Source organism: Crocuta crocuta, unplaced genomic scaffold (assembly GCF_008692635.1).
Source record: "Crocuta crocuta isolate KB4526 unplaced genomic scaffold, BGI_CrCroc_1.0 scaffold318, whole genome shotgun sequence".
NCBI lineage: Eukaryota > Metazoa > Chordata > Mammalia > Carnivora > Hyaenidae > Crocuta > Crocuta crocuta.
The window spans coordinates 5,761,740-5,783,092 of NW_027531425.1; the positions used below are offsets into that span (position 1 = coordinate 5,761,740).

At 38.8% G+C, this 21,353-nt stretch overlaps 1 long non-coding RNA gene across 1 annotated transcript in view; it reads right to left on the reverse strand.

Annotated features, from left to right (window-relative positions):
- Window positions 1–9,665: 9,665 nt before the first annotated feature.
- LOC144238256 (uncharacterized) overlaps window positions 9,666–21,353 on the reverse strand; it is a 38,988-nt gene continuing 27,300 nt past the window's right edge. Inside the window, exons 3-4 of the long non-coding RNA XR_013337046.1 lie at window positions 16,025–16,103; window positions 9,666–9,811 (exon numbers count right to left, since the gene is read on the reverse strand). This is a non-coding gene — a long non-coding RNA (uncharacterized LOC144238256). The remainder of the gene's footprint in view (window positions 9,812–16,024; window positions 16,104–21,353) is intronic.

A 21,353-nucleotide genomic window follows, 5' to 3' on the forward strand; every position in this document is an offset into this window, starting at 1 on the left:
ATGTGCAAGAGGTAGAAGTCCTAAGAACCAAAAATAAGCCTGAAGAGATACAGAAACTTCAAAACTTCATATTCCCCTAGAGATTTTATATAATTAGCAACTTCCACCAATTCTTTGCTCTGGGCAGTCATTATCATGATGCACAGAGATTCTGGGGAGACCGGATGGCTCAGCCGGTTAAGCATCTGACTCTTGATTTCAGCTCAGGTCATGATTTCATGATTCATGGGTTTGAACCCTGTGTTGTGCTTCATGCTGCCAGCATGGAGTCTGTTTGGGATTCTCTCTCTCTCTCTCTCTCTCTCTCTCTAATTCTCTCTCCCCCCACCCCCTTTCTCTGGAGATGCACAGAGATTCTGTACAATAAGAAAATAAAATTAGGCTCATCAGAATATCCATGGAGAAACTGGCTGAGAATAGAACCAAAACATGTGGTCCTTTTATATGTCTGATCTCATTAGAATATTCCTGTCCTATCCTCTATCTCATGAATAATAGCAAACATTTAAGTGCAAATTGCTACATTCAGACACTGTTATATTCACGTAGTATGAACTAGCTCATTTGTTCAGCAATCCCATGAGGTAAGTCGTATTTTCACTCTCATTTTGAAGATTAAGAATGGACACATGGTGAGGTCATGTCACTTGCACAGGGCTGAAGACATTGTAAATGGGAGAAACTGTGAGTCTGTTGTTTCTGCACTTAGCCTCTATACCCTCCTGCTCCTTTCAGGAGGCTTGAACCTGCCACGGATGCTACTTTGATAAGTTGGGTTTTTTTTTTTTTTTCTTTTCTTATCAAGCAGTTTCACTTAACCTCGGTACAGGGAAATGTTAAACATGCTTTTGACCATTAGTTTTCTCACTAGTGTTTCGGTTTTGTTTTGATGATTGTTTTGCATCTCACAATACTGCCTAACTTTAAATTGGAAATCCAAAGTAGTCTTTGGTTAACACCTCAGACAAATATAGAGCTAGAAATCATACGTTGTACATTGTATCTGTGTGTGTACGTATGCTTTCTGACAATGAATAACCTTAGAGGCAATGATGATTATATTTGAGTACTTAAGTCACTGTTTTCCTAGAGTACCCTTAAACACACAACTAGGACTTTTATTCTTGTATTCTAAAGATGTTTAATTAGAAAAGGTCAATCTTAATATCTAAATGACCTAGCAATAAAACCCAGCTACAGCATTGGAACTTGTGGTGGCTATTTCCAAAAAATTTGGAAATAATGCAGCTCAAACTTTAGCAAGTGTAAGTAAGTATTGTCATATCTTGCTTTATTTGATAGAGTTGTTTTAAAAAATTTAGACGTAGGGGCGCCTGGGTGGTTAAGATGGTTTGGCTCAGGCCATGCTCTCACCGCTCATGGGCTTGAGCCCCACATCGGGCTCTGTGCTGACAGCTCAGAGTGTGGAGCCTGCTTCGGATTCTGTGTCTCCCCGTCTCTCTGCCCCTCCCATGCTCATGCTCTGTCTCTCTCTGTTTCTCAATAATCATTAAATGTTTTTAAAAAACACTAAAAAACCTTACTAGATAGTACTGAGATGATGTCCTCCTATAACTGTCCTAGGCTTTGTGGGGGGAAACAAAGAATCAGAATAACAGAGCAGTGGACTTTGGACCTGAAGGGTGATTATAGTTTTAGTTTCTTACTTGTGTTTGGTGTGTTATTAGCTCACATTGTTCCCTGCATGTCTATTAAGAAGGTACATTCCAAGTACCAAATGGGAGAGAAGATAATACATATTTGGAGTTAAAGAAGTGTGTGTGTGTGTGTGTGTGTGTGTGTGTGTGTGTGTGTGTGTGGAGGGAGCAGAGTGCTGGGGTTCAGTGTGCAGGCTCCAAAGGCCAACTGCATTGATTTAAGCTCAGCTGACTCTGGGTAAGTCACTTAACCCCTGTGTGCCTCAATTTCTTCATCTATGAAAAAAAAGGATACTGACTGTACCTACCTCCTAGGGAGGGTTAAATGAGTTACACTGAAAGCCTGGTACATAGTAACAAAGTATCTTAGCTATTACTTTCTCCCCACTGTTTGCTCTTCACTCAAGTCTTCCAAGATGAATGTTTTTGACTAGAGCTAGAAATTACTAAATTTTTATTGGAGTTGATTCTAACAATCATTTATTCATCTTAAACTCACACATATATTTAATAGAAAAAAGCCCTAATATCTCTTTAGGAAGAATGTCGGGAATGACCATTTTGGTGAAAGCTGCATTGTGGGCCTTCTTTTAACATCATAGTTGATATGGCATAAAATGAAGTATGAAGAGTGGTCTGGTGAAGTGGAGCAATGTATACTAGAAAAAAAATTTCCTTTTTGGCAGGAGGGTGGGGTCATTGATTTTGCTGAATGGCTTCAGCCTGAGAGAGCTAGATGAGATTGGCAGAGTATAGAAGACATACTCAGGTACTTATTTTTCAACTCAAAATACTGATGTCATATTTTCTACAGAAAGTGCCCATCCATGAGTTAATTGATCAATGAAGGCATGTAAGATTTGCCTAAGTTTAAAAATGGAAGGCATGGGGCACCTACATGGCTCAGTGGGTTGAGCGTCCGACTTCGGCTCAGGTCATGATCTCACGGTTTGTGGGTTCAAGCCCTGGGTTGGGCTCTGTGCTGACAGCTAGCTCAGAGCCTGGATCCTGCTTCGGATTCTGTGTCTCCCTCTCTCTGACCCTCCCCTGCTCATGTTGTCTCTCTCTCTCTTAGAAATAAATAAAACAATAAAAAAATTTTTTAATAAAAAAAGTGGAAGGCAAAAGGCAAAGAACTCTTTGAGAAATTTTTGCAATGATCGATTGATTTAGGGGCTTAAAAATATTTTCTTGATGAATGGGTTTCAAAGCAACTTGATAACAAATTAGACATTCCTGTTTTTACATTATCTGGCATCAGTAAGAACATCATCAAATGTTGCCCCCCATCCCCAAAAGAAAAGTTTGGGCTCAATTTAGAAATCCACAATACTTTGTACCTCATCTTAAGCCTCAGTTGGATGGCTCATTGTTCTAGAAGGTGGTTGGACAATTTTGAATTACTAGAAGGATCTACCTTAGTCCTAGAGTCACTAGAAGGTACAAAAAACCTATTGTGTTGACAACTTTTGAAGTTTTATGGGAACTGCTATTATGTTGACACTTTCTAAATATTTTATTAGATAATTTCCAAATGTGCTTCAAATGTAGCTTCTTAAAGAAATATGGTTTTCTCAAACCTTTCTGAACTATGATCTAAACATCTAAAGACCTTTAATTTAATTTGCAATAAACTTTTGTCTTTGAAAACAAATTATTTTGTTATGCTCAAAAAGTGGGGAATAGGGTTTCAAGAGCTTACATTTGAACTTTTTTGTGAAGACGTTTTTTTCCCCTTTCATTCAACTTCAGTTTCCTCATATATAAAAAACTGGTTGCAATTTTAAATCTGCCTTATCAGATCACTGAAAGGGATGATACAGAAAAATTATTCTAGAGCCCTTCAGGGAATATTTCATTACTTTTCTGCATTCAACATAAAGGTTGTACTTTATAACTTTAGAGAATTTTTCTTTATAGCTCTTGTAATCTACATTAAATATTTTACTCTTTTTGGTTAAGCTTAAAATAGAATTCTATAGCTAGAGATTCACACACACACACGTGTGTGTGTGTGTGTGTGTGTGTGTGTGTGTCTATGTATTGAAAACACTTAAAGTACTATCTTGGAATTTTATATTCTCATCACTTTGAAAAGTAGCTTGTTTCATTTTTATCATTGCTTTCCCCCCTATATTTAATTTAGGGGGTGCCTGAGTGGCTCACTTGGTTAAGCAGACGGCTCAGGTCAGGATCTCACGGTTCATGAGTTTGAGCCCCACATCGGGCTCTGTGCTGACAGCTCAGAGCCTGGGACCTGCTTCGGATTCTGTGTCCCTCTCTCTCTGCCCCTCCCCACCCTGTACTCTGTCTCTCTGTCTCTCTCTCTCTCTCTCTCAAAAATAAATAAACATTAAAATAAGTAAATGAATAAATGGAAGTGCCTGGGACCTTCACCAAGGAAGGAGTGCATTTGGAGAGGGAGGAGCAAGTGGGACTCAGTCCCCCACTCCCACTCTACTCTCACCAGGGCTGCTTCAGAGTCCCTGGGTTTATACTGGGCTTTGCATAAGGTTTTATTTGAAGAAAGGATTCCATTAGTGAAACAAAGTGGGCACCTGGGTGGCTCAGTTGGTTAAGCATCCAGGTCATGGTCTCACAGGATCGTGGGTTCAAGCCCCGTGTCGGGCTCTGTGCTGACAGCTCAGAGTCTGGAGCCTGCTTCGGATTCTGTGTCTCCCTTCCTCTCTGTGTCTCCCCTGCTCTCTCTCTCTCTGTCTCAAAAATAAATAAACATTAATTTAAGAATAAAAATTTCACCTAACGTCACTTAGGATGGCTTGTTGTCTACTGATTTGGTTTATGTATATTGTACATACTTTCTTCTGAGATGTGTTCTAGGGAGCCTGAAGAATATCCTTCATTAGATTGCCAAGATTTTGACACTTCGCTTCCATTCACTTACATTGCCTTTGTACCACAAAGAAAAGACAAATATTATTACTCTTATTACTTATGAGATGGAAAAACTCAGGCATGAGTGGTGGTGTTGTGAAAGTCAGAGTAACAAATCAATAGAAGGTCTAAGATTGCATAAGCGATGACCCCAAAGGGGAATGGCCACATTCAGCCACCTCTCTGATCCTGGGTAAGCCTGCCCACAGGTTGATGGCTTCCCAGAGAAGCCTGCCTTGCCACATGGAAAGCCTGCAGCCTGAAATCGATTTGGCTACATGTTTACACTGGCTTAATGTTAAGAACTTGGTTATTCTCTATTCTTGTTTCATGTATGAAAACCAGGAAATGCAGGTCCTCTCCTATTATCTTTCAAAGAGCAAACAGCTACCGTCAAATCTGCTATTCTAGAACCACCACATAGAAACAAAATCCCTTTGCACACTTAATACATGTAAGCAATTCAACTTCTTTCTTAGAAAAACATCACTTTTATACTTGTGATCTGAATCTTTGTTTGAGATATCAAGTACCAGGCTTTCAGGAATAACTTCTCTGATTTTTTCAAAGTTTATTTCTTTTGAGAGAGAAAGATCAAGGGAGGGGCAGAGAGAGAGTGAGGGGAGAGAAGATACCAAGCCGGCTCCCTGCCAAGACAAGGAGCCTTACACAAGGCTTGATCCCACGAACCATGAGATGATGACCTGAGCCAAAACCAAGAGTTAGACACTCCATTGACTGAGCCACCCAGGTACCCCAAGACCTCTCTGATTTTTTAAAGGTATCTCCACATCCGAAAATCCTCAAATCATTTTATCAAGAGATTAGTATGGTTCCATTTGGTTTAAGATTTCTCCCCTTTCCTTTTTTTTTTCTTAAATGTTTATTTGTTTTATTTTTGGAGAAACCTCAGTGTAGTAATTCCTCAATCATTACAATATCTTGATTTTGACCTCATTTGTCAAAAGGTAGGCAGAGATAAAATGTTCAGAATTTTCAAGCTAGAGGAATAAGCTATATGAAGATATAAAAAGAAAAGAGCCTAGCACTGCAGGTAAATGAGCACAGTAGTAAATATATTTAGAATATTTTAAGTCAAAGCCTTCTCGCTACTTTAGAAATTGACAAGTGTATTTGGCATAATTCATTTACTCATAAAATGATCATTTATTATTTTTTGAAGTTTATTTATTTATTTTGAGAGAGAGAACAGGGGAGAGGCAGAGAGAGAGGGGGCGAGAGAATCCCAAGCAGCTCCGTGCTATCAGCGCAGAGCCTGATGTGGGGCTCAAACTCACAAACTGAGATTGTGACCTGAGCCAAAGTCAAGAGTCAGACTTAAACAACTTAAACAACTGAGCCACCCAGGCACCCCTGATCATTTCTGATTATTTTAAATAAAAGTCTCCCCCGCCCCCAAATAAAATGAAGGTCTTCAAAAAAATAATCCAGGACAAATAATTCTCTGTTTCTTCTATTTCTCTACCAGTCTCTATAGGAAGCTCCCTGTATTCTCCTCCTCAAAATGGCTCCAGATTCTTTTCTCCTAGGCATTCACACCACTAGTCAGATTCTCTCTTAGTTTCCTCAAGTTATAGAAGATTTTGTTAAATGAAAGAATTTGGTAGCCTTGGGATATTTTAATGCCCAAAATAAGCAAAAAAGAGAGATTTTCTTTTTTTTAATGTTTTATTTATTTCTAGGAGAGAGAGAGAGAGAGAGAGAGAGACAGCGTGAGCAGGGGAGGGTCAGAGAGAGAGGGAGTCACAGACTGAAACAGGCTCCAGGCTCTAAGCTGGCTGTCAGCACAGAGCCCGACGCGGGGCTCGAACCCACGAACCGAGAGATCATGATCTAAGCGAAAGTCGGACGCTTAACCGACTAAGCCACCCAGGCGCCCCCCCCCCCCAAAAAAGAGAGATTTTCAATTTATAAGAATGAACGACCAAAGTGCTCATATTTAGAAATTGACTTTTTGGTATTAATTCATATTAATGAATTAGGTAGGTACAAAGTACCTACTTTGTACTAGGCATTGCACAAGGTGTTGAGAGCAAAACCGAAGCCAAGATGCACCAAGGCCCTGGAAACTTCTGTGACAGCATTACCTGAACATCAATTCTCATCATTTGTCACCTCCAAGAAGCAGCACAATAAAAGTTTCTATATTTTAAAGGAGATTAAATCCTCTCCAATGTACTCATTTTATTCATAATTAAGGAAACCCCGAACATTTAGATAGTGGTATGTGGTTATCAAAGTTGTTCTGCCTTATATTTTCCAATATAGAAGGCCGGTCACTTAGCTTGTATTATTGAACTGTTGTTAAGCATTCTGTAGCATATTGTTGGGTTCTATGGAAAATACAGTAGAGACCTAAGACATCATCCTTGTCCTCAAGAACTTAAAGCATTTGAAGATAGTGTTTTTGTGTGTAGGGTGTTAATTTTAAGTTAGGTCAACTAGTTCATTCCTTTTGCATTTGGTCAAGACTCAGTCAGTGAGAAAAATAAAATTTAAGTATACCCAGATATACCATTTACTTATTTTTATATTTCTGGTTTATAATTTTTTGGCTCTGGAAATATATAAGATACTTCATCCTATAAATAAGCCTGAATGCAGACCTCTGCTATATCATATAGATATTTAAAAATATTTATAAAAACATATACAATTCCTGCACCCAATTTTTTATTTGAGTACAGTTGACACACAATGTCACATTAGTTTCAAGTGTGCAATGTTGTGATTCAACAAGTTGATACATTACATGCTGTTCACCATACATCACTATTACAATGTCATTAACTATATTCCCTGTGTTGTACCTTTTATCCTTGTGTCTTACTTATTCCGTAACTGGAAGCCTATACTTTCCACTCATTTTCATTTATTTTGCCCATCCCTCTGTCCCCTTCTCTCTGGTAATCATCAGTTTGTTCTTTGCATTTGTAAGTCTGATTCTGCTCTTTCTTTATTCTTTTTGTTTGTTTGATTCTACATGAAAGTAAAATCATATGGCTTTTGTCTTTGTCTAATTTCACTCAGTAGAATATCTGCATATTCTCACAAGTGGCAAGATTTCTCTCCTTTATATGGCTGAGTAATACTCTATTAAACACCACACACACACACACACACACACACACACACACATACACACCATATCTTTACTCATTCATCTATGGGTAGACTCTTGGGTCATTTCCATACTTTGGTTATTATACATAATGCTGCAATAAATACAGGAATGCATGTATCTTTTTGAATTAATATTTTCATTTTCTTTTGGTGTTTTCATTTTCTTTGGAAAAATACCCAGGAGTGGAAACATTGGATCATACGGTACTTCTGTTTTTAATTTTTTGAGGCAACTCCATACTGTTTTCCACAGTGACTCTACCAACTTACATTCCTCCAATAGTGCACCTTTTGGTACCTTTTTCCTCCCACATCTATACCAACACCCTTTATTTCTTGTCTTTTTTATTCTAGCCATTCTGATGAGTGTAAGGTGCTATCTCATTGTGGTTTTGATTTGCATTTCCCAAACCCCACACCCAATTTCTGTGACTCAGTTGCACAGACTTTATAAATTTTAAACGTGATTGTTAGAATTGTCCTATGTAGTCTTTTAATTAAGCATTCACAGTTTCCAATTATGTCCCCTCACTTATTTGAATCTAAAATATGCTTTTACAATCCGATACATATTTTGAAACTTAAATCTGAAACCTTTGACCAGCTGTGTTTAAAAATTTTTTTAAATGTCTATTTATTTTTGAGAGAGAGAAAGAGAAAGAGAGAGCGTAAGCAGGGGAGGGACACAGAGAGAGATGGAGACGCAGAATCTAAAGTAGACTCCAGGCTCTGAGCTGTCAGTACTGAGCGCAATGCGGGGCTTGAATCCAAAAACTGTGAGATCATGACCTGAGTCGAAGTCGATGCTTAACTAACTGAGCCACCCAAGAGCCCCAACTAGCTGTGTTTATTTTATTTTATTTTATTTTTTTATTTATTTCTAGGAGAGAGAGAGAGAGAGACAGCATGAGCAGGGGAGGGTCAGAGAGAGAGGGAGTCACAGACTGAAACAGGCTCCAGGCTCTGAGCTGGCAGTCAGCACAGAGCCCAACGCGGGGCTCGAACCCACGAACCTCGAGATCATGACCTAAGCGAAAGTCAGACGCTTAACCGACTAAGCCACCCAGGCGCCCCCCAACTAGCTGTGTTTAAACCAGTGTAGCCTGCAGAGCTTTCATTGAGCACCTCTTAAATGACTCACCCTGGATGAGGTGCTGGTGATAAGAGCAGCAAAGGAACACCTCATGGTCACATGGGAGACAATAATGTAATGTGATAAGAGCCACCATCGTATTAACTATGGGCTTCCAAGAGTCCAAACAACTGGTAGTGAGAGACTTTAGAAGTGATATTAGTTTAAGAAATAAAAATTACTGTTCAGTCAATATATTCCTTTCCCTAAACTATTCTCAAAAGGCCATACATATTATTCATTTGCAGTGTTTGTATTTGGCCTTTCCCATAATGAGACAGGAGATTAACTAGAACAGAAGTGTCAGAAGTGAAAGAGAGTTTTTATGTTGTGTGTTGTTGGGAGCAGGTGGGCCTTGTTTTGTTCTCCATAGATCTTTCTATCCTTGGGACCATTGTTTATACACAGACATTTCTGGGTCACCAGCAGCTGAACCTGTGATGGGAAATATGAGGATTTTGAATGTAATGGAAAGTTTTGCCCTAAAGAGAGCTGGTTCCGGGGACTTGAGTCAGGAAAGCTTTTGCTTCAACTTCCAATTTTAATTTGGGACAAGGTTTGGGGCTAATGGCACAATGAAAGCTGTCTGCCACACTCTTTTTTTTTTTTTTTTTAAATCAATCAAACACATTTTTTGTTCCTCTAGGTTTGATAGACATGTTGTAATAAGGTCCTGAACTGCTCACTGCCTCTTTATGTACCTTCAGTCTAAAGGCTTGTTACTATTGTGACCTATATTCATGGAACCACAAACAATGGGTTTAACCATTAACTTTCAAACCACCTTTAAATAAATTCTTTTATAAGATGACAATTATATAGGCTTTCACTGGTTGCTTAGAGTGTCAAAGAAAAGGATTTAGGTTGAACTAAGTTATTAAGGAATTGAGACTTGATGGTTAGGATACCTGTAGGCCAAGCAGATAATTTGCCTTCACCCGACCATGTCAGATAATACTGTTTAGCTGACATTCCAGTGTCCCTGAAAAACATAAGGCTTTTTAAAGTTGGTTTGGCTGAGAATAAAACTAAATTGTAGCAATATCTTATATTCAGTGAGTAAAATCCCCCAGTCTATGTTAATACTTAGTGTCCATTAAGGCATGATTTGATGTTAGGTATCTGTTTTCTGGGCTCTTCCTTATGGGCCTTGGGAAGTTACAAATTACAAGGATACATTGTTTTCTCAACTGATCTAAAAGACTGAAGAGGGTGACTAAAATTTTGCCCCCTTAAATTCATAATTATCTCTATGAATTTTTCTTCTATTTTTAATTGAGTAATAATAAAAAAAAAATGGGTAGCTTTCCAGAAAATTATATAATCTAGTAATGTTGGAGTGCTTAATTAATCGTGATAATATTTCATGCAAAATAGAGGGGCTGTCCCATTGCAGTTGTGAGACTGACCTGATTTGGATTGCTCCTGAAACAGTGTTAGCAACATAGGACTTCATTTGGGTTTTCCATGGTTTCCACTTTTTGATTTTTTTTATTGGGGTTTAATTTCCACATACTGTTTTGAATCACTTGAACTCATGTTATAGAGTAAAAAAAAATTTTTTTTTGCTGTAACATCAGAAAAACCTTTTCCTATATTTTTGGTAGATTATTTTTCAGAATCTATCTGTAGGCTAGTTTAATCTACTGGCCTCAATTTTCAGATCAAGAAAAAGAAACACAGTGAAACTAAGTGATCAGTTCAGCACAACCCAGGAGTCAGCAAAACCCAGTCTCTTGGTTCTAATCCTGACTTCACTTTCTGAGCCATTATGAAGTTCCTGAGTAATGACTTTAATTTATTTATGTATTTATTTATTTTTAAATTATTTTTAAAATGTTTACTCTTATTTTTGAGGTGGGGGAAGCGAGCGGGGAGGGGCAGAAAGAGGGAGAAACAGAATCAGAAGGCTCCAGGCTCTGAGCTGTCACCACAGAGCCCAACGTGGGGCTCAAACTCATGAACTGCAAGATCATGACCTGGGCCAAGGTTGGACGCTTAACTGACTGAGCCACCCAGGTGCCCCTGAGTAATTACTTTTAGAGTGAAGTCTCTAATTCACAATTACTTAATCTGCTTCTTCAGTGTTTTTAGAAATTCATTTTACACCTGCCTCTCATCTAGCAATTAATTACATAATGTGCCAGTTTCTTTTTTGCTGGTGTTTCTGTATTGACATTTATTCTTTTCCCCCCTCAACTCTGAGTTATTATTTTTCTTATATACTTAAAATTGAATTCCTTAAGAAAGTCTGTGCCATTTGTGAACCTCTCAAGGAAAAGGACTATGATCTATAATTCTTTATAATCTCTATAACAACACATAGAGTCTTACATACTGTAGTACTAGGATTTGAGTTGATCTTGTTTGCAATCTGAGGAAATGTATATTTTGGATTTTGGAGTATATTTCTGCTAGTATTAATTAGTAAAGGTTAGTAGAAGTAGAGTTTTCTTAGCTGTCTGGTATCAAAGTAACCAAAGTAACTTTTTAGTCAAAGGATGCAGAAAAAACTATTTGTTCCTAGATATTTCTTCACCAATCTGCCATGATGCTTGGAGCTCCCTCCCTGTTTAAGGAGCAAGTAAATCACACCAGGACCTATTTAAAAGTCAAGGATACAACACATCTACCCACTATGATTTTAGCCTATAGGCAATCCTATGAAGGCAGACATTCAGGGTACAAAGTGCTGGTGTAGTAGACCAGGTTGAAGTACTCTTTTTATTACTACTTCTGCTACTCCTCCTCTTCCTCCTACTGCTACTGCTACATTATTGATAATTATGAAAGTAGACATTTCTCAATTATTACTATGCCAGACATAGTTCACAACTGTTAACTCAATCCTTATATCACAGCATCCCTATAAGGTAAGTACTGTTATTAGTCTGTTTTACATGCAGGGGAACTAAAGCTCAGAGATGCTAAGCAACTTACTTAAGGTCACACAGCTATTAATTAGGTTGTCTGGTTCCAGGCCCTGAGCTTTACTAGCAAGGAGGGAAATGATTTGGGAGAAGGTAAGGGATGGAGGATGCTGACAGTGGAGATAAGACTTGTCCTACCCTTGATGCCCTTAGAATTTTGTCAAGGGCAAGACCTTTGTCTCTGACATATTCCCTCAGTGTTGGCCTCAAGACACATGAAGCCATGTAGTGAGAAGAAATCAGGCATTTCCAGGATATATTTTTTATTAGCCACAAAGTTTTTGCTGCTTGAAAGTAGCAGTAAATGACCCAACGAGGAGATTCCAGTTCCGTTTCTGATCCCATGCCCCACAGAGATGGCAGGGAAGACAAAAAGAGCTAAATGATTAAGGCTCAAGACCATTTCAGCTGGGCATGAGAGTCCCAGCTCTGGGAGTCTTACTGTGCGGCAGAGCTGAAGGAATTAGCTCAAAGCACACTCCCTCTCACTACTGTTACTCTTCAACTTTTTCAGATAATAATTAGAGAATTTGCCACTTGAATCAATTTTCTGTTTTTTTTCCCCTTCTCTTTATTTCATTTTTGTTTTCCACTCCTATAAATAAAGGTCCATCCTGAAGTGCTTAAGACAATTAGATGAACTCACATATCTGCTCTAATTTTTCACTTCAAATTCAATTAAAATTCAATTTCAGTTAAAATGTCCAAACCTATTTGATTTGAACAAAATATTAAAATAGGCTTTATCTATTCCTCTCTTTTTATGTATGAGGAAACAAAGCACAGAATAATAATGTGATCCACGGCCAATGTACGCTCAGATAGTTTGTGAATTGGGACTAAAACCAAACCACCTATTTCTCATTTCAGTGCCTTTTCCACCCCAAAGTAGTAAAGACTGTTTTATTTTATTTTTATTTTTTTAAGTTTACTTACTTATTTTGAGAGAGGGGAGGGCCAGAGAGAGAGAGAGGGGGAGAGAGAATTCCAGCACAGAGCCTGGGAAGAGGCTTGATCTTGCTAACTGTGAGATCATGACCTGAGCTGCAACCAAGAGTCCAGACACTTAACCTACTGAGACATTCAGTCACCCCCACAGTGTCCATTTTAGTGTGTTTGTTCTACCTCTGTTTTGGCAGAAAGTCCCATTTTCTTTTTACAAAAATTCTTAATGTTTGTTTATATTTGAGAGAGAGAGAGCAAGAGCAAGCAGGTAGGGGAGGGGCAGAGAGAGAGGGAGACAAAATCTGAAGCAGCCTTCAGGCTCTTTGTGAGGTCAGTGAGGACATGACCTGAACGAAGTCGGACATTTAACAGACCAAGCCACCCAGGCAGCCCCATGAAAATCCCATTTTAATTCTTCTTTCAGTATGAACTAACTTCCTGTCTAATATGGTATGATAGCTGTTTACCAATATTTTCACACATACAGGAAGATTGTATTTCCTTGCCTCCTGGAAGTTGGATATAACCATGTGAATTTCTTTGGCCAAGATTATGCAAGAAGAAGTGATAATTATGTGATACTTCTGAGACAAAACATTTATTCAATTGTCAGTCTAAGACTTTCCAGAACTTTTTCCTTTCCAAATTAACCAAAGTGACTATGTTTTCCAGAGGATACAAGATGGTAGTGCTTACTTCAGCATGGATGGCTGAGATGCTACATTGAAAACAGTTGTCTCAGGGCTCCTGGGTGGCTCAGTTGGTCAAGCAGCTGACTCTTGATTTCAGTTCAGGTCATGTGGTTCATGAATTTGATTCCCCCCCCCCACCCCACCCCCATCAAGCTTGGTGCTGATAGTGCAGATCCTGCTTGGGATTCTCTCTCCCTCTCTCTCTGTACCTCCCATGCTTGGGCATGCTCTCTCTCTCAAAAATAAAATAGACATTAAGAAAAAGAAAAGAAAAGAAAGGAAATAACAGTTGTCCCTGGAAAGTCACTCCAGCCTTGATATATTAACCAGGTATTTTGGTGAATGAGAAATAAATTACCATTATGCTAACTCACCAAAATTATAACCTTGTTTGTTACCACAGCATAATCTAGCCTATCCTCATTTTGACCAATGGGATTTAGGAATCTACACCAATTATACTAGTGAGCACCTATTAGGTGTTTGTCACCATGGTTAAGTATTTGGGATTATTTTCTCATTTAATAATTTAACTTGTACAATGACACAAATAAGGCATGTGTCTACATCATTTGCAAATGAAGACACTGAGCCTCAGAGAACATTAAGTAAATTCCCAAGTTTACTCAACTAGTAAAAACCAGAGTCACTCCCATGCATGTCTGGCTCTAAAGTTTCTGTTTGTTTGTTTGTTTTCCCACTACACAGCACTGCCTGACTTAGAGTGTGTTACTCTGAGTGTTTAAAAGCAGTAACTGAGGGGGACCTGGCTGGCCTAGTTGGTAGAGCAAGCAGCTCTTGATCTTGGGGTCGTGCATTTGAGCCCCATATTGGTCATAGAATTTACCTTAAAAAATTAACTAATTAAAAAAAATAAAAGTAGTTGGTCCCATAAGCATTCTGTGGAGTGCCTATTGTGTGATTATTAGTGTGCCAAGTGTTCTGGGTAATGCAGTATGAGAGATGCATCTTGTCCTTAAGGAATTCAGAGTCTAGTTGGAGGTAGTAAGCACACGAAACAATAATGAACAATATGAGATGAGGGTCTCGAATTGGGGCTTCTGATATAGATGGGCGGGAAACACTGGAGAGACCTGCCCACACTGTCCCCCATTGTGGGGAAGAATGTGGATTTAAATGGCAGCCTTACCATTTATGCCTCTCTCAGTTCCTTCATTTGTGAACTGGGTCAGTAACAGTAATCACATCACGGGGTTGTGATGAGAATTATATTGGACAATGAGTATCACTTAGCAAAGTTATGGCACACAGTGGGTGTTCAATAAATATTAGCTGTCTTCTTGGAATGTCTGGCTGGTTCAGTTGGTAGAGCATCTGACTCTCGATCTCAAGATCATGAGTTTGAGCCCCATGCCGGATATAGAGATTACTTAAAAAACATATTAGGGGTTCACCTGGGTGACTCAGTTGGTTAAGCGTCTGACTTTGGCTTAGGTCATGATCTCACAGTTCGTGGGTTTGAGATCCATGTCAGACTCTGAACTAACAGTGCAGAGCCTACTTGGGATTCTCTCTCTTCCTCTCTCTCTGCCCTTCTCCAACTTGTCTCTCTCTCTCAAAATAAATAAATAAACTTAAAAAAAAAACATATTAGGGATGCCTGGGTGGCTCAGTCGATTAAGCATCCAGCTCTTGATTTTGGCTCAGGTCATGGTCTCACATTTGTGAGTTTTAGCCCTATGTAGGACTCTGCACTGACAGTGCAAAGCCTGCTTAGGATTCTCTTTCTCACTCCCTCTCTGCCTCTCCTCTGTTCTCTCTCTCTCTCAAAATAAATAAATAAACTTAAAAAAAAAAAACACATTAGCTGTCTTCCAATGCCTTGAGACAATATGCATTGGTATAAAAACCAGCATGTGAAGTAATGACATATGTGGTAATATCCATGAGCTAAGAGGGTTCCATTTATGCCCAATTCTTTCTTTGAGATACATAGAAGATAAAACAGCCTCTTATGAATGCCATGAGTTTATCTCTACACTAAGTGCTATGGGGGTACAAAGATGAACTAGACTTGACCACTCTCAAATGGAAGAGTTGAATGTATTCAGGTAGAATGGCTCAAGGGAATCTCCACATGAATAACAAGAGAGAGAAGAGAGGTGGAAGTGGAGAGGAAGGGATGACTGAGATGCCCTCAGGCCCAGACTTAGGAAACAGAGCACAAGTTTTATGTACTAGATGTTAATGGTAAGCATGGCTGACGTTATTCTTACCATTTTTACAAACCTGCTCCAGCAGCTGCAGGGATGCTTGCTGCCACTGGTGTATATGTAACTTTTACTTCGGGAAGTAAAGCTGAGGAAAGAGCATGTTTTTTTATTTTTTTTCTTTTAAAGGTTTATTTATTTTATTTTTGAGAAAGAGAGAGAAAGTAGGGGAGGGGCAGAGAGAGAGAGAGAGAGTGGGAGAGAGAATCCCAAGCAGGTTCCAGACCGTCAGCACAGAGCCCAATGTAGGGCTCAAACCCACGAACCATGGGTTTGAGATCATGACCTGAGCCAAAATCAAGAGTCATATGTTCAACCAACTGAGCCACCTAGGTGCCTGAGAGCATGGGTTTTTGAATCACACTGATGTGGATTTAAATCCTAATCAGGCACTTACTTGTTTGATCTTGGGAAATTTTCTTAACCCACTTGAACTTCAGTCTTCTCATCTGTGAGGTGGGGATAATAACATCCACCTTGAAGGATTCAAAATGGATTAAGAAGGATATATTTAAAGCACCCAGCACAGTCATTCTTTATCAGAACTATTACTGTTATTAATAGTGGATCTTCAAGATTCTGGGAAGCAGTTCTTTCTAAGTCTGCAATTTGTGAATTTTTACACTGCATGCCGAGAGCCACTTGGGAGGACCAAGAATGTTACATGGAAATCCTCTTCTACAAACTCCTTCACTAAATTATTCCCTCTCCCTTTGTCTTAGTGATTTCTGAGGGGAAAAAAACCCTAAAACCAAGAAATTTAGAATAATTACAGAACACCAACCCATGTGACAAACGGGTATTGTAACTTTACTTATGTTAATTTTAGTCAAAAATTATACACAATTGGATTGGCTCCTTAAAGTGAGTACTTCCCAGATGCTCACATTCTCCTTTGAAATATATAAAAATGAACCAGTGTAGTTACTATTTTCACCTCTCTTTTCCTGTTTTAGTCTAAGTTTGCCGAACAATTAAATATATGTCCAGTGAAATCAAGTGATGAAAACTGCACTCTCCATTCAGATTGCTGGATTCGTATCTGTAGTAGGAAGACTGATTCACTCTCTTGGAGATATTCACATTTTGACTGTAAAGCTTCACACTTATACCTCCAGGCCAGAACAAGCTTGTTCTAGGTTGAACTTTTGGATTAGTTGGCTGTCACAGAGGGATACTCAGAGATATATTTTCTTGCTATTCAGTTCTGAAATACTTTTTTCATGAACAGTCCTTAAGATATTGCTTTATTCTTGTCAAACCGGAGGTATTTTTTTTATTTAAAGAAATTTTAGAGTTTCTTTATTTTGCGAGTGAGAGAGAGCAACGAGTGGGGTCAGACACAGAGAGAGAGAGAGAGAGAGAGAGAATCACAAGCAGGCTCCGCACTGCCAGTGAGGAGCCCAGTATAGGACTTGAACTCATGAACCTCTAGATCATGTCCTAAGCCCAAACCAAGAGTCAGTCACTTAACCAACTGAGCCACCCGGGTGTCCCAAATTGAAACTGGTTTTAATGGCCCTGTTTGGTCTTCATTGTGGGGAGTAATAAGGACTATTCATGAAAAAGGGAGGGCAAAGACTCATGATAAAATTTTTGTTGCCTTGCAGTTTGTTCATTTCTTTATTTAACAAATATGTATTGAGTCCGTATTCTAAATCAGTGTACTCGTTTTGCAGATACTATGGAAGATAAAGCATAAACCCTCATTTTTCAGGAATTTTTCTAGTTCAATATACGATTTGGGCAAGTTAACAGGCAGTTAATCAGAAACGAGAGGTCATTGGAAGTGGAATGCCCGTAGAAGTCACCGAGCAACTCTAGCTAAAAGTAAATCCTCTAACTTCATTTGTAGCATTTGTCACCTGCTGTCTTGTAGAAATTGTATGTGTACATGTTTCCCTTCCCACCCTGTACTCTAGTACTAGCTCTTTGAGGGCAAGGACTTTTTGTCTTATTTGTCCCTGTGTCCTCCGTTACACTGAATTCAGTTCCGAGTAACAGCCACTCAGTAAGTGGTTCTAGGATAAAAATGTTTTCTCTTTCTCATCCTATTTGCTTCATCCAGAAAAATATTACACAAGTAAATCTCAGCTCCCAATTTTAATACTGGAAAAAGGATATTATAACATCATAAAGGAAGAAAGGTTATAGCACACATAATCTCACCACCAAATCTTATTCATTAATGAGTTAAAATTCATGAGTAAATGAGTAAAATTCCCAAAAGTGTTTATGAGCAGACACAGTCTAAACATAGGAATTCTTCAGTAAAGAACCCACATGTGGTCCCTTTTGTGATGGAGCCTAGAGCCCAGGGGAGGAGCTAGTAAACAAATGTAGATTCAAATTCCAATTGTGTTAAGTGATCTCTTTTCTCCCCCTGGATCACAACTGTCCTTGAGCTCCAGGAGTCCTTGGTTCCTCTGATTGGGAGGGAGGGGTGGAAATGGGTAGGAGGGAAGTTCAGTGGAATCTGTGGGGGAAGCACCTAGCTGGGAGGCAGGTTCCCAGTCTTTGGGCCACCTGTTCCCCCTTCTTGAAGTTTGCTTTGATTGGCCATAGCTCCTCAAAAATATTTACAAATCAAAGGCTGCTCCCAGGGCAAAGTCCTAATGTTGCACTCTACAGGATTTGGAATTTATAGAGAATTGCCATCCCATAAACCAGAAAACAGCTTTGCTTTGCATTCCATCTCTTAGATTCCCATTGTACTGCTTTCCAGAGGAACTTCAGAAAGTCACAAGCAGACTTTCCAGTTTTATTAATTAAAATTTTTTTTTAAATGTTTTATTTATTTCTGAGAGAGAGAGAGAGAGACAGCGTGAACAGGGGAGGGTCAGAGAGAGAGAGAGACACAGAATCTGAAGCAGGCTTCAGGCTCTGAGCTAGCTGTCCCCACAGAGCCCGATGCGGGGCTTGAACCCACGAACCATGAGATCATGACCTGAGCTGAAGTTGGATGCTTGACCGACTGAGCCACCCAGGCGCCCCTCCAATTTTATTAAAATGTAGGTTTTATTTGCTTTCTCCAGAGAACATTCAAATCTATGCCAATCTTATGCAAACCACTGTCTTAAGTATGGTATGTGACCAATAGTGATGTACAGATGGTGGCTTTTGATGGTGAGGTAGAGATGGGTAAGTTGGAAGTACTAATTCAACACTGAAGTTAGTTTCTGTATATTGCCATTGATCATTCCAAGGAGATCTAAACTTTAAATTTGATGCTATCCTCGAAGTTAATAGGCTTCTACCAGAATGAACAAGTCGACCAAATTTTGATGAAACTGAAGTCAATTTATATGTGGAATATCATTAAATTTAATCTGGGGACCCTGGTTCAAGCAATTGCTACTACGTCTTTGAAATGGGAACTGAGATGTTCTAATACGTGTTTGTTTGATATTGAAGATGACTTTTCTGGTTCCAGAGACAAGCTCAGGTATAAAAGGATAACAACCTAACAATGGACAAGGATTATCTAAACTTGTACTGCCCAATACAGTAAGCACTAGCTATTTCAAGATAAATTATTTAAAAGAGACTAATTTCCTGAGTTGCACTAGCCACATTTCAAATGCTTAATAACCTATCATAGCTAGTGGCTACAGTAATGGACAATGCAGATAGAGTACATTTCCATTATTGCAAAAAGTTCAATTGGACAGTGTTGCCTTCACTCTTGAGTGGGAACCAAGCTCAAGCAGTCAGACAATGTAGTGCATCTGCTTTCACACTTAATATTATTGCCAAAATATTATATTAAAGAATGAGATCAATTCTGATGAATCAGGATACCAGAATAAGAGATTCCAAAATCAAGATACTATACCAGAATGTGAGCAAGGGAGCATGTTATGAATCAATATATTGGATAGAGACATATATACTATGCTCAAGTTACATATTTAAAACTGGATTCACATCTGAGGAGAATTGTTCTTTCGATACAAAGACATCTAACATTATGATGGCTTTGGTTGGATTTTTGAGTACTGTTGTTCTAGAAATTCATTGAGTAATTTTGGAGGCTGTTTGAATATATTGTGCCAAAAAAATTGTGGTATACTGTTGCTGCCGTTTTTCCTTTCATGGATTCTACAGTTCAATTATCTATCAAGTGATTAAAAAAAAAAAGACCTATCAAGTGATGTTAGATATTGTATGTCATTTTTTTCATTAAATTAAAAGCCAAGATTTCACCATAAAGGGCAGCAGAAGAATAATATGCTAGCTCTTTATAAATATCTTGTGCTTGGAAGAGTGGACTGGGATGTTCTCCAGCAACTTGCACTTCAAACTAGTATTGCTTTAGCTGTTCATAGAGGTTCTGCTCAAATTTAAAGCATTTTGTCAGACCTTCACACTCTATTTCAATTAGTTTTTATTTATTTATTTATTTATTTATTTATTAAATGTTTTATTTATTTCTAGGAGAGAATGAGAGAGACAGCGCGAGCAGGGGAGGGTCTGAGAGAGAGGGAGTCACAGACTGAAACAGGCTTCAGGCTCTGAGCTGGCAGTCAGCACAGAGCCCGACGCGGGGCTCGAACCCACGAACCGCGAGATCATGACCCAAGCGAAAGTCGGACGCTTAACCGACTAAGCCACCCAGGCGCCCCTCAATTAGTTTTTAAATGCATTGGCTCAAATGAGGCAATTATGATTAGGATATATGAAATCATACATATTTGTATTTCTATGGAAAGTTTACAAATATTTTTTAGTGTAGATTTTTCTATAATTTTGCAAAATTTGGACAAAGGTTATACGTTCAGCTTGAACACATTCTTGCTTTGAGATATTTGTGAAACATTCAAATCTAGATGTTTGCATTTTTTTCTGTATTCCCTTTCAGTCTCCATTTACCTTTTAGAGCATTATAATCATAATGATCAAAGATAAACAAGATTAACACTTACTTAGCTTTAAGTGTTACCTTATATATTAACATTTTTCTATCTTGTTCTATGTTATTTTGTATTTATAAAGATGTTTTAAAATTTGCTTAATAGGGGCACCTGGGTGGCTCAGTCGGTTAAGCGTCTGACTTCAGCTCAGGTCATGATCTCACGGTTTGTGAGTTTGAGCCCCGCATTGGGCTCTGTGCTGACAGCTAGCTCAGAGCTCGGAGCCTGCTTCAGATTCTATCTCTCTCTCTCTGACCCTCCCCTGCTCATGCTGTGGCTCTCTCTCTCTCTCAGAAATAAATAATTTAAAAAATAATAAAATAAAATTTGCTTAATAGTCCACCATGTTTTTTATGCCAACATTTATTGGATAATTTCTACCTTTCTGAGTAACAGTAGTTTTTGATTATTTGCTCTTTGACTTAATATGCAATAAACATTTTTAGGACATCCTTTTTTCTTTTTTTGAGTTATTTTCTTAGGATGCATTCTTAAGGAATGAGATTATCAATACAAATGTTATGAGCATCATTATGGATCAATACATGCTGCCACTTCTTTCATGTGAGTTGTATCAGTTTGTACCCATCGACATAGAAGCTGACTGGTTTCAGGGCACCTGAGTGGCTCAGTTGGTTAAGTGTCCCACTTCGGCTCAGGTCATGATCTCACAGTTCATGTGTTCGAGCCCCACATTGGGCTCTGTGCTGACGGCTAGCTAAGAGCCTGGAGCCTGTCTTTCGATTCTGTGTCTCCGTCTCTCTCTGACCCTCCCCTGCTCACGCTGTCTCTCTCTCTCCCTCTCAAAAATAA